Source organism: Clarias gariepinus, chromosome 2, assembly GCF_024256425.1.
Source record: "Clarias gariepinus isolate MV-2021 ecotype Netherlands chromosome 2, CGAR_prim_01v2, whole genome shotgun sequence".
Classification (NCBI taxonomy): Eukaryota; Metazoa; Chordata; class Actinopteri; order Siluriformes; family Clariidae; genus Clarias; species Clarias gariepinus.
In genome coordinates, this window is record NC_071101.1 from 3,913,151 (window position 1) to 3,927,354 (window position 14,204).

The window sequence follows — 14,204 nt, forward strand, 5'->3', positions numbered from 1 at the left end:
GTTAAAAAAAAATTAACCCTCTTTCTCTTCCTCTTATTGAATTTCCCTTCTGTTTCACCGCAGTGTATTTCATGTGTATTCACTCCGAAAATAGCTTAATACTTGACAAATGTCTTTTTCTGTGTATAAACCATGTAACATTTATACACCATTGTGTGTGTGTGTGTGTGTGTGTGGATAGATCTAACTGTTCAGTCATATTTTTTTATTTTCTGTTTTTGATTAGTTAGTACAGAATCACTGAAATCAAATCAAATCACTTTTATTGTCACATCATGTTACTGGTACACTGGTACAGAACATGTGAGTGAAATTCTTCTGTACAATCTACACAAACAATAGTAGTGTACAATTATAAAAATAAATATGCATATAAAAGTACAGTAGTATTTATATTGTGCAAGTAATATATAAAAAAGAATATAAATAAATGTAAATACAAGGATACATATATATGCAATATATATATATATATATATATATATATATATATATATTGGTTAATATACTGTTAATGGTTATATGTTTTAATGATGTGTGTAGATGTGCTGTGTCTATTACTAATAGCTTGTATTATAAACATACCAGTGAAATGTAAATCTTATTGTGCTTTTAATCCAGATATTACACAACTGTCTACACACAGCTCTCTACACATCTATACACACTGGTTGTCCCAGGGCCAGAACAGCATTTTTTTTCAACATCCTATTTTTTATTATGTAATATATAAAGTCTGAATACTCCCTAAAGCCCCAGAAGGAACTCGGATCTGCTTCATATTAATTCAGTGGGAAAATGATTCATGTTACTTTAACCTGATAAATGGAAACACAATGTCTGGGACAGGACGAGGGGGTGTGAAGGGGGTGAGTGTAAACATTATACACCTCTGTACACTCTTTATATAATCTCTATCACATTTTTATCTTTTATAAAACAGATGAAACATAATGTTATTAAAATAACTGCTCTGTCCAGATTAATCTATATTATAATTTCCCGTCTCAGACCTCCTCTCTGCAGAACTTCACAGTATTCCCATTCAGTGGTGTTAAACTCTCAGTCCATGGTGAGTGAGTTGGTCTCAGTAGAACACACACTGTTTCTGCACTACATGTGAGTGTTAGATGGAGACAGAATATTGTGTGTTTTTTTGTTCTTGGAAGCATCTGCATAACAGAAGTGCACTAGTTTTCTATTCTATTATCTGTTAATTAAGGAAAATATTATGAGTGTTCAAGTCAAAGTGGGACTTTTGGTAACCGTCCAGAATAACAGAACACAGTCCTGAGAGTAAAAACTCCCTTTATTTCTCTATATAATAATACACTAATGCACTTGTGCACCCAGTGTTTCACTGGTGCTTGGACACCATCAAGGTAGAAAGTTTTCTCACTACACTGGAGCCATGATCGGACTGCTTCACGGCACGCCGGCCTCCCAGGAACTGACTTGTAGTTTAATTCAATTCAATTGAATTCAATTTTATTTGTATAGCGCTTTTGGCAATTTTCATTGCCACAAAGCAGCTTTACACAGTCAAAAGAGTTATTTAAATTTGTATGAAATGTGAATTTGTATGAATCAAAATGGTCAGTTTGTCCCTGGTGAGCAAGCCGAGGGCGACAGTGGCAAGGAAAAACTCCCTGAGATGGTAATAGGAAGAAACCTTAAGAGGAACCAGACTCAACAGGGAACCCATCCTCATCTGGGTGAAACAGATAGCAGTAAATGATCTGCATTTATACAGTGTGTAGGGTGGGAGGCAGTTCAGCTATAATAGCTGATGTTAATATGGAGTCCAGGTAGTTATTGAAGACCCAGGTAGACTTGTAAGAAGTTCCAGTCCTGAACTATAGAACTGTCAAGTCCCCAGAGAAACAGTTGCCAACACCAGTCAAGGCCAGAACCATTTTCTAGGTAGAGAAAATCATTCCCAGACACCAGACGCATCCCAGAGAGACACACGGGGCATCCATGTGACGAGATCTTCAACCAGAAGCGGGGCACCAGGATGGGTCAGAAAGGTCCGGAGGGCAGAGGGAGTCTGGATCACTGGCAGCTCAGGAACGACATGTGTAGCTCGACAGAGAGAGAGAAAGAGTGAAAGGGGGAGACAGGAGGAGAGAGGAAAGAGAAAGAGGGGGGGGGGAAGAGAAGAAGAGGAGAGATGGCAGTTAGGTATGGTCACAGTCACACAATTTATAATGTGAATGTATATTAACTGTAGAGTGCAAGCAGAGACTCCGGCAGGACTAACTATGACAGTATAACTAAAAGGGAGAGCCAGAAGGAAACACAAACATGAGGGCTTCCTGAGATGTAAAGCAAACAATCACCTCACCGTCAGCAAACCTGAGTGATCAATGAGAGTGAGGAAGACAGCATCCAAACATACCAGTTCACCATAATACTCTACGTCCATGAGTCCCCCAGATCTGCTCCTTTACCTATGGCAAATATATTTATAAAAATGCTTGGCTAAATAAATAGGTTTTTAGCCTGGACTTAAACACTGAGACTGTGTCTGAGTCCCGAACACTATTTGGAAGACTATTCCATAACTTTGGGGCTTTGTAAGAAAAAGCTCTGCCCCCAGCTGTATTTTTCATAATACGCGGTACTGACAAGCAGCCTGCATCCTTTGATCGAAGTAGGCGTGGCGGATCGTAAGACACTAGCAGTTCGCTCAGGTACTGCAGCGCGAGACCATTTAATGCTTTATATGTCTAGAGTAGTATTTTAAAATCAATGCGAAATTTCACAGGGAGCCAATGCAGTGAAGATAAGATAGGGGTGATGTGCTCATATCTTCTGGTTCTAGTGAGGACTCTCGCTGCTGCATTCTGGACTAGCTGAAGCTTATTTATGCATCTAGCTGAACAACCAGACAGTAAGGCATTACAATAGTCTAACCTAGAGGTGATAAAAGTATGAACTAGTTTTTCTGCATTGTTTAGCGACAATAAATTTCTTATCCTGGCAATATTTCTGAGGTGAAAGAATGCTATCCTGGTAATATCATCTACATGAGCTTCAAATGAAAGCATCAATAATCACACCAAGGTCTTTCACTGTTGCATTTGATGAAACAGAAAGGCCATCTAAAGTTACGGTGTGATCTAAAATTTTACTCCTAGCTGTATGCGGTCCTATGACTAGAACTTCTGTCTTATCCGGATTTAGCAGAAGGAAGTTAATTAGCCAATTTCAATTTCTTATGTCCTGCACACATTGCTCAATTTTAGTAAGCTGTTTTTTCTCATCAGGTTTTGCTGAGACATATAACTGTGTATCGTCAGCATAACAATGAAAACTAATACCATGCGTACGGATTATGTTGCCCAAAGGAAGCATGTAAAGGGAAAAAAGCAGTGGACCTAAAACTGAACCCTGCGGAACGCCAAACTCCACTAGAGAACATGCAGAATAATCACCATTTAAGTCTACATACTGATAACGATGGGTCAGATAGGATCTGAGCCAGGAGAGGGCTGTACCCTTAATTCCTACTACATTTTCTAATCTGTGAAGAAGAATAGCGTGATCAACGGTGTCAAAAGCTGCACTGAGGTCGAGTAATACAAGCATAGTTACACAACCCTGATCAGAGGCCAATAGGATGTCATTTACTACTTTAACGAGTGCTGTCTCTGTACTGTGATGAGGCCTAAATCCTGACTAATACAGTTCATGTATGCCATTTCTATGTATATATGAGCATAGCTGCTCCGCTACTATCTTTTCCAGAATCTTAGAGATAAAGGGGAGGTTTGATATTGGCCTGTAACTGGACAGCTGACAGGGGTCGAGGTCAGGTTGCTAATTATTGGATTGATAACTGCTAATTTAAAAGATTTTGGAACATAACCAATGCTGAGTGAAGAATTAATTATTCTCAACAGGGGTTCTGTTATTGCTGGTACTATCTGTTTAAGAAAATGTGTCGGTACAGGATCTAATATACAGGTTGATGAATTTGAAGAAGAGATGAGTGAAATTAGTTCATTCTCTTCAAGGGGAGTAAAGTATTCTAGGTTCTGATCTGACATGGCTAGATTAACATCTGCATCAATTACATTGTTCGGTTTCAAAACCTCAATTTTATGCCTAATATTTACAATTTTATTATTAAAAAAGTTCATGAAGTCCTCACTATTGCATGATGTTGTTGTGGAGATTTCTGCAGTGGTCTTATTTCTGGTTAATTTGGCTACAGCATTAAATAAGAATCTAGGATTATTTTTGTTATTTTCTATAAGAGTGAAGAGATATGTTGATCTAGCTACACTAAGAGCTTTTCTATAGTTCAGGATGCTCTCCTTCCATGCTATTTGAAATACTAGCAATTTAGTTTGACGCCATTTACGTTCTAATTTCCGAGCGGTCTGTTTTAAAGTGCGCGTGTGATCGTTATACCAGGGAGCAAGTTTCTTATCTCTAATAATTTTTCTTTAAACTGGAGCTACATTATCTAAGGTATAGTGAAATGTCGACTCTAAATATTCAGTCACCTGATCGAGTTCTGTGGGGTCAGACGGTGATCTAATCGAAGCTGGGAACTCTGGGAGATTACTGATAAAACTCTGTTTGGTAGTTGATGTGAATGTACGTTTCATACGGTAGCGCGGCGCTGTGCGTACATTATTACTGTGACACACTTGAATTGAGACAAGATAGTGATCTGAGATAACTTCAGATAGTGGTATTGTGAATAAATTTCTTATACTTAATCCGAATAATATTATTAAATCTAAAGTGTGACCTGTTTTATGAGTGGGTCCTACTACACACTGATTTACTCCTACCGAGTCCAGTATGGACATAAATGCTGTTCTCAGAGGGTCTTCTGGGTTTTCAAAATGAATATTAAAATCTCCAGCAATTAACACTTTGTCTACAGAAACGACTAGGTTTGAAAGGAAATCTGCAAATTCACTAAGAAATTCAGAGTACGGCCCTGGAGGTCTGTAAATGACGATTAGCGGAATCAACTGAGCTGACTTAATATAGTTAAATACACTTATGTTACTATAAAGAATTTCAAATGAATTAAATTTGTGTCCGTGTTTTTATACAATAGTCACATTATCATTGTGAATAACTGCGACGCCTCCTCCTCTACCAGTTAACCGAGGCTGGTGTATGTAGCTGTAACCAGGAGGACTAGCTTCATTTAGAGCTACATACTCGTCCTGTTTAATCCAGGTTTCTGTTAAACAGAGTATATCAAACTCCTGGTCTGTGATAATTTCATTAACAATAACTGCTTCAGATGCGAGAGATCTAATATTTAACAATCCTAGCTTCAGATCAGAGGTGCCGGCTGCGCATTCAGTGTGATCCAAGTTTGTGGTCTTTATGTCAATTAAATTACTAAAACAGATTTTCTGAGTCTTTCTAAATTTGTTTTTAGCTCGGGGAACAGACACAGTCTCAATACAGTGAACCCTGAGTGACGACTCTATGCAGCTAGCAGACGGTTGGGTTAGCCTGTCTGTCTGCTCCCTGGCCTGGGCTCTGGATTGTCATCGATTAACTAGGCCTCTCCTGAGACTATGAGCTATACTACAGGAAATGAGAGCAGCACCTTCCCAAGCGGGATGGACACCGACACCGGTCAGCTTTGCCCTCAAAGGTCTTCCACTTGTCTTTGAAGCCCACATTATTTTCGGAGAACCACCTGAACATCCAGCGGTTCAGCGACCATAACCTGCTCTAAGCTATGTCTCCACGTCTCATTGGGATTGGACCAGAGCATTTTACTTCATCGGACATCGCCTTCGCTAATTTAAACACCTCTATAAAGTTATTCTTACTAACCTCTGACTGACGAAGGCGTATATCGTTAGCTCCAGCATGTACCACTATCTTAGAGAACCTGTGCTGTCCTAGAGCCCTAAGATTACCTGCTATGTCCGGTGCTCTGGCTCCCGGGATACACCTAACCACTGCCGCTGGTGCCCCTAAAGTTCTAGCTAATTTCACGTGTCTCATCATAGAGTCTCCTATAACCAGAGCTCTTTCAGGTTTCTTAGCGGGTGCATCACTGAGGAGAGCAAACCTGTTGGACACGTGAAGCGCAGAAGAGGTGTGCTCCGGTGGGCTAGCCTTAGCGTTAGCTTTGGCTGAACGAGTATGCCGCCGAGTCGTCACCCACTCGCCCCGCTGTGAGGGCTCTAATGCCGGAGTCGGGGGCTGGTTATCTCCGCCTGCGGCACCCAGACTGTCCGCTACAGGAATAACACTGTTCTCACACTCTCTAACCCTCTCTAAAGTCTGGATGCGCTCCTCTAACGCTGATATCTTCTCCGTCAGAGTGCTCACTAACACACACCTATCACAAATAAAATTACCACTAACGACGGAGGAAGAATGTCTAAACATCCTGCACTCTACACACTGAACGAGCTGAATATTGGACATGATAACGTACCTGAGTCGGAGTTTAGTTGTTTGGGGCTGAATTCCATTTGTTGTTTTTAGACGAAGAAACTCGCGCGTTCTCCAAAAAGCGCAGAAAAAGGCGAAGCCAAATAGTACGAGATGTAAAAACTAGTTGCTGTTAATATTATTATTGTATAAATGAAAATGGTGTGTAATTTAAACGCTAACACAAACGCAAACTTTCGCGGCAACGATACAAAAACAGGAAGCTACGTCACAGGAAGGACCAAGGTTCTTTGCATACTTTTATGAGTAAATAGCTATAAAAAAACAAAATAAAAAGGAGTAAATATTATTAGTATTATTATTTTTCCTAGTATTATAATTTTTACTCATTGCTTTGTTTCCTATCCCTGCCTTCTACCTGTATATTTCTCATAATTCGTTGTGCAGGCGCCTTCTTTTTTATTGTAGCGAGCAGATCATGGCCTCTTGAACCCGAGGCCTTCTGGGTATTTAGTACTTCACACTTGAATACAATTGTAGGCCAATAAAATGTTTCCACAGGGCCTCATCTGGTGTTAACTAATACACCACTGCACTCTCACTGTCTGTCTGTATTACACTGCTTCATCCACTCTGAATCTTTATACAATCAGTAACTTGTGTTTATTATTGCACTGTATATTCCACTCATATTTATTCTGTATATATTGTATCATACACATGTACATATATGGATGTCTGTATCATGTTTATTTGAGCATGTTATCTTCTTGACATGTTATACTGTATATTACTATATACACCATATACTTATTACTTACTGCACTTGTACATTAATCACTCTCACCCCTGTACATATGAACCCACACCCTCATTTACCTCATTATTATTTATTGTAAATAGGACACTTATGCACTTCTCATGTACTTTGCACAATGACAAAAAAGTTTTACCTATTTTATTTAAATTTTAAGTCCTTTTAAAATCCTCAGAAATAGATATTTAATTCTATTTGTAATAAATCAGCTTTACATAATTATATAAATTTATTAAAATCAGTGTTTAACTTGTAAATGTCTCCCTAATGATAACTGAACATTAATTCAATTCAATTCAATTCAATTTTATTTATATAGCGCTTTTAACAATGGTCATTGTCCCAAAGCAGCTTCACCAAAAAAAAAAATTAAAGATTTTTTTTTTTTTTTTTTTAGAAAAGAAAAGAAAATATTTGGAAGTGTGTATGTGTGAGAAAAATGTGTCTAGATAATAATGAAATGAATGAATGATGAATGAAATGTCTCTGATGAGCAAGCCAAGGGTGACGGCGACAGTGGCAAGGAAAAACTCCCTGAGATGGCAATAGGAAGAAACCTTGAGAGGAACCAGACTCAACAGGGAACCCATCCTCATCTGGGTGATAACAGATAGAAATAACATCAAGTGTGTTGTGCAGGTGAAAGTTCAATATATCAGAAGTTGTGTAGATTCAGTTCAGCAGTAGGTGCAGAGGGCAGATGGGGTCAGGATCACTGGAAGCACAGGAGCAGGATGTGTAGCTCCAGCCATCATAAAGCAGAATCTAGCTGGAGCAGGTCCTTCTCAAGATGCCTTAGAAACCTCGCAGGGTTGGCCTTTGTCTACTAAAGCTGGCACAATCTCCAGATGTCTCGGGATGGGTAGAAAAATACAGAACAGATGGAGAGAATTAGCGTAGTTGCCATTCAGGATAGGTGTACTGGAGTATGAGGTTATGGGATGAGTTACGCGTATGCCAGATTAAAGAGATGCGTCTTGAGTCTACTTTTGAATAGGGAAATCGTGTCTGCTCCCCGAACACTGTCTGGAAGGCTATTCCAAAGCTTTGGAGCCAAATATGAAAATGCCCTGCCCCCTTTTGTAGATTTTAAAATTCTGGGAATTACCAGAAGTCCGGAGTTTTGTGATCTTAAGGAGCGTGGTGGATTATAGCGTATCAAAAGACTGGTTAGGTATGTGGGAGCTAAACCATTTAAAGCCTTGTATGTAAGTAGTACTATTTTGTAATTAATTCTAAATTGGACAGGTAGCCAGTGCAGGGATGATAATATAGGTGTTATATGATCATATTTTCTGGATCTAGTGAGAACCCTGGCGGCTGCATTTTGGACTAACTGTAGCTTGTTTATTGAGGATGCAGGACAACCACCTAGTAATGCATTACAATAGTCCAGTCTGGAGGTCATGAATGCATGAACTAGCTTTTCTGCATCAGATACGGATAGGATACTCCTAAGTTTGGCGTGATTTCTAAGATGGAAAAAGGCTGTTTTTGTGATATTGGAAATATGATTTTCATTAGCATTAACACTGGACTAATCAGATCAGAAGGAGATTAGGGGGCGTGGTCTCTCATAAAAACAATTAGACCAGATTAAATATCAGGCTTTAAGATTGTGTTCAGGTGAGATTAGGACACGTCCAACATCAGTCCTGCAGGGTGACATGGGGGAAATGTCCCTGGGTCTCAGAAGGACACAACTGTCCCTTAACTACTGGCTTCATCTGCGAAGACAAAAGCTGGATCACGTGACACAAGTCTCATTAAAGTATTTCTGTAAAAGAGATATGAGAGAAATAATAATAATAATAATAATAATAATTTCTGAACTTTATCAGCTCAGTATCAGACAGTAAATATTCCTTCATACTCAGTAATCAGTCTGAGAAACATTCTGCTTTTCCAATGTAAATTATTTATCCAAGTTTTAAGATTTTACTCTCTCCCACCACTAGATGGCGCTCCATCCCTATAGATCACACCTCCTTATTGACATGTGTGTAAGACTATCCCCGAAATATTGATGTAGGAACAAAATGTCATGTCATGCAATCCGTGGCAGGGAGGCATTTTAGCGCATAATATTACAAAAAAAATTCAATAGCTCTTTTGTTATGTGGATTACACATGTAAAACCAGTTGTACTATAATTCACTCTATCACTGCTAATAACTACAACCTTTTTCTCATTCAATTTGATTTTATTTTTATTTTTAAATTAATTAAAAAATTAACAACTGAATTAATATCAAACTGATTATCGCAAAGGGAAGGGTAGTAGTTATTAGCAAGGAAAGCATGCATTATAGTACATGGGGCCAGGGGTAGATCAGTGGTCAAGGCATTGGAATATGGTTTGGAAGATCCCAGGTTCAAACCCCACAACCACCAAATTGCCACTGTTAGGCAGCTTGTCAAGGCCCTTGAGCAAGGCACTTAACCCTCAATTGCTCATGTGTATAACGAGATAAAAAATGTAAGTCTTCCTAATTTGTTGGGTCTCATGCTGTCTGCTGCCAGCGGTTTAAGACACAAAACACACACGGGTCTCTCCTCTGCCCCCACCATGAATCCAAGTGCAACATAGGCTTCATCATGTTTTCCTTTCGGCTGGCTTTTTGGTTGATTAGAGTGATGATGCTGAATCACCTGCTTTTTTGTGGTCCATGTAACAAATGTATCCATTGACGTTATTACGCTCACTACACACTGTACGCTACTGACCCGGTGTTATGCTCTAAAATGCCCCCCCCCCCATAAACTTTTTCAAATAATATATTAGAACATTAATTCATAGGTTTGTGGTTTACAAACTACAAATTATAACAAACGAATTTAATTATAAAGTAAGCAATATAAAAAAAATTGTATAGGGGAAAAATACATAAATTATATATTTTTTCATATACAACATGTATATTTTATATTGCTTATTTTATAATAAAAATCGTTTCTTGTAATTTTTTCACCACAAACAATATTTATTTAGTGTAATTTGTGATAAATAATTTGTTATTTGTACATTGACAAACCCCTGCAAAATAAATGTGCCATATAATAATCATTTTTGGGGATTTGTATTAATCGTCTCGACGAGTGTCACGTGCCTAGGGTTAATTATAATAGTAATAATATATTTGATAATAATAAACCTTTGAATGTATGTCCTAATATAATATTTGATAGAGATTATGTAGGGGGGGGGGGTCCAATCCGTGGCAGGGGGGGGGGGGGGGGGGGTCAAACCGTGGCAGGGGGGGGGGGGCAATCCGTGGAAGGGGGGGGGGGGGCATTTTAGCGCATAACACGTTTTTGTGACGGCGGTAAAGTTAGTTTGATATTCGCATCTCCGAATTCAATAGCTGCGTAAATAAACCCGTGAATAAGATACCCAGATATATTTCCTCTCTACATTGTCTTTAAGCTACATCCGCCGTAAATTATACATGTTTAAAAGCATAAACACCATTATTCTCCATATTCACCATATACGGCGCAACGAATGATTTAGGGATCATCGCTAAATGCCGCACAGCAACAAAAAGCGTAGAACGATATTGATCTTCCCTTCTGTTCAGCGCCTGAAGGATCAAAAAGCAACTTTGTTACCACACTTGTGTGGATGTTGCGGTTCGATTATCAATATGAGTGGCACCCGCTACAGATTGTAGTCAATAAATCACACGGTCCATGCCCATTAAAAAGCTTTACTGTAAGCATACGTCAATATGTGTGTGGTTTCTACAAATAAACAATAACAACAAAGAATGAATAAACAGAAAATACAAACTGTGCACTTAGGAGCAGTAACAGTAATATTTCAATAATATGGATAACACATCAGCATATGAATCAGGTTAAATTTATCTGAATAAAGCAGATATAAATCACATCAGATTTCTATATATTAATATTCACTTAAAGTGGACTATTAGATAAATAAACAGAACATGGCCTTATATTATCTTAACTGCTGCATTTAAAGTATCTCAAATCACACGCAATATGTCTGTGTGATTGTAGCATCTATACTAATTATTTCACAACAATGAACAACATCCAATAGCAATGAACATATGAAACAATATGAAGTTACTTACTTCAGAATTTACGCACACATTATGGTAAAATAGACTGAAATGGGACCAGAACGACGCACAGCTTGCTACAGAACTATCTAGAAAGTTAACCGCTTTTGTATGTGCCTGGACATGTCCTACTTTTAACCAATTAGATTGCAGCAATATTAGTCACAAGTTTCTAGGCGCAGTAACTTAAAGTGCCCAAAAGGGGGCACTATTGTCATAAAGTCAGGCCTTTTGTACAACACTGGAAACTAGAAATGCCAGACTAGTACTGCCTGATAAAATAATAATGTTTAACAAAAATACAGAAACATCAGCATACACCTTGAAATAAATGAAACTACATATATAATACCGAATGTTTCCTTATATATTGTTCCTCTGCGATTAACATGCCGACGTTAAACCGTTATTGTTGCACTATGGTTCCACTTTTTCTCTGATGTTATTTTAATTTACTTGTATTAATGATCCATTTCTTTGTGTGTCATTATTTAGTTTCGAGTGTCCGATAAAGAAAATAAAGATTAAATGAATCAATAAAGAAAAGCATGAATTAGAATAGGTACAGTACTTTCCTATTATTTTCCACTAATTCCCTACCGTTCATTGCGCCCCCCTGTCATGTCTGTATTCCCCACTAGAGGGCGCCACACACTTTGAGAACCACTGCCATAGAGGAACTTTACATAACACCGCCCTCGCATTCTCATACCCACACATTCTCGCGCAGGCGGTAGTGATGTGAAGTTTGAATCATTTTAGTGATTCGGTTCTTTGAATCTCGTTTATCAAAATGAACTAATCTTTTTAGTCATTTCATTCATTTCGTTCTTTTGATCAGAAATAAGATAAAATGTTGCATTTTCAATAAAGGAAAATACCCTCAATACATCTACATACACAAATTTCGGCTATAGTTTCAGAAATTTTCTTTTTTTTATGTATAGCTAAGGAGATATTATAATAAACAGAATGAGTAACTCACCATACTGCGGTAAAGTCCGTTTGATGTTCAAACATCGATGTGAACGAATTATGAAATCTTCCAGTCGTTCGTTCACAGACTGAAGAAAAAGTTTTTGCTTTTCAAGACAACTTATGAGTCACGATAAAGTAAGAACTAAAAAAGACTTGGTAACCCTCCACTTGGTAAACCTCGGTTGGTGTGCGGTTGACCGCAGCAGAGCTTTTTGGCCCCAGTCCCGTTTATAACTAACGCTGGGTAAAGTCCCGGCCCCACCTGTTTCAGTTTTGTGTCAAAGAGAGAGTTCAATTCTCTCCGAATTGTAAGCGGGCCAGAGGAAGTTCCAGATGAAATTTATGAAGTGTATGAGCTGCTTTTCAATGTTTATTTCAGGTTTACTTCATGTCAGGACATACTGTAGCCTCCTGTGTATTACAGATCAGGAGCATCACGTTTATCACATTTCACTGGTTATTGGATTTGGATTGTCTGGATTTGGAAATCTCTTATCACTCCTGTAAATGTCTATTTTTTATGTAATCGATGAATTATATTATATAAAGTTATTGTAGTTATAGTCTGGTCTGTAGTTCCTCTGTGTTTTAATAATCAGCATTTACAAGTCATTCCTGGAAAAAAGAATAAAGAGTAATAAAAACAATGCATTCTGTACTTTTATAGGGTGCATAATTATTTAGTAAAGTTTAGTTTAAAGTATTGCACCTGGTTTAAAAGAGCATGACTGGTGAGCGATGGTGGCAGGCAGAGCAGGGTGGCAGGGTGGCAGGGTGGGCCCACATGTGCAGTGGCTCTTGCGAGCTTCTTGACTGGCACTTTTCATGCTCGGCCAACTGGCGCGGCGACAGGCGGGTACCTTCTGGACACTCCTCTGCTGGACACTTTCCCAGCTGGGATCAAAAGCCTTGTTGTGGAATACACACCTTTACCCTAATATATACCTTTAAATCATCCGATGAAGTACAGGCTTCATAATCCAAGATTAAGTTTAATTTAGTCATGATTTATATCGATAAAAGATCTTTCTTAATGTGAAGTTAATGGAGTTATCAGTAATTTTATCTACCAGTTCATAAATATAGAGAGATGTGCAAGTTTGTATTTTACTAAGAAAAAAAATCAAAATGCGTATCTGGAATATTTTTTCCATAAGTCTCGATTTTGTTCACTGTATATTAGAGAGAGAGAGAGAGAGAGAGAGAGAGAGCAATTTAATCTCTGTTTTAATCCACACAGGGAGCTTTGTGTACATTACATTAGTATACATGAAGTAGTATTAGTCTTGATTAGTCTTCACAGACTCAATTCTCTGTGTCTCTGTTTGTATGTTCTCCCTGGAGAAGAGAATAAGGAGAAATAAAAGTGTATTTTTTTTACCACCATGACAGACTGCAGGCTGAAAATCTGATTAAATACTGACTATCTGATCTTAGAGCTGGACTTTACTGCAGTGGAGTTTATTAAAGTGAATGAATAAAAATATATAGATCTCATACTGTTACTTCTAAAAGGTCACACATGTGATTAATTTAAAGATTAACAGTGAGACACAAGAAGATGAAAAAGTCCTAATCAGCCGTGGTAATATCTCAGTCTCTTTTAAGTCTCAGGAGAACACACACTGATCATCACAGCTGAAATGATGAGACATTTATACATTGTTCATTTACTTGTAAATACTATTTTAATGGCAATGACATATTATATCATCATATATTATATGATTAAAAAATAAGAGTTATAGTATGAATATGTACCAGGCTATTATTATTATATTATTGTGTAAAGTGTGGGTTAATAAAGTGTGAGTTTAACAACAGTAATGGAGTGAAAGTTAAGACTGGGGAAGAGAAACACTGAGCCACATTATTAGTGAGTCTGACCTACACCTGACCCACAGTGTCCGTCACTTCAGCAT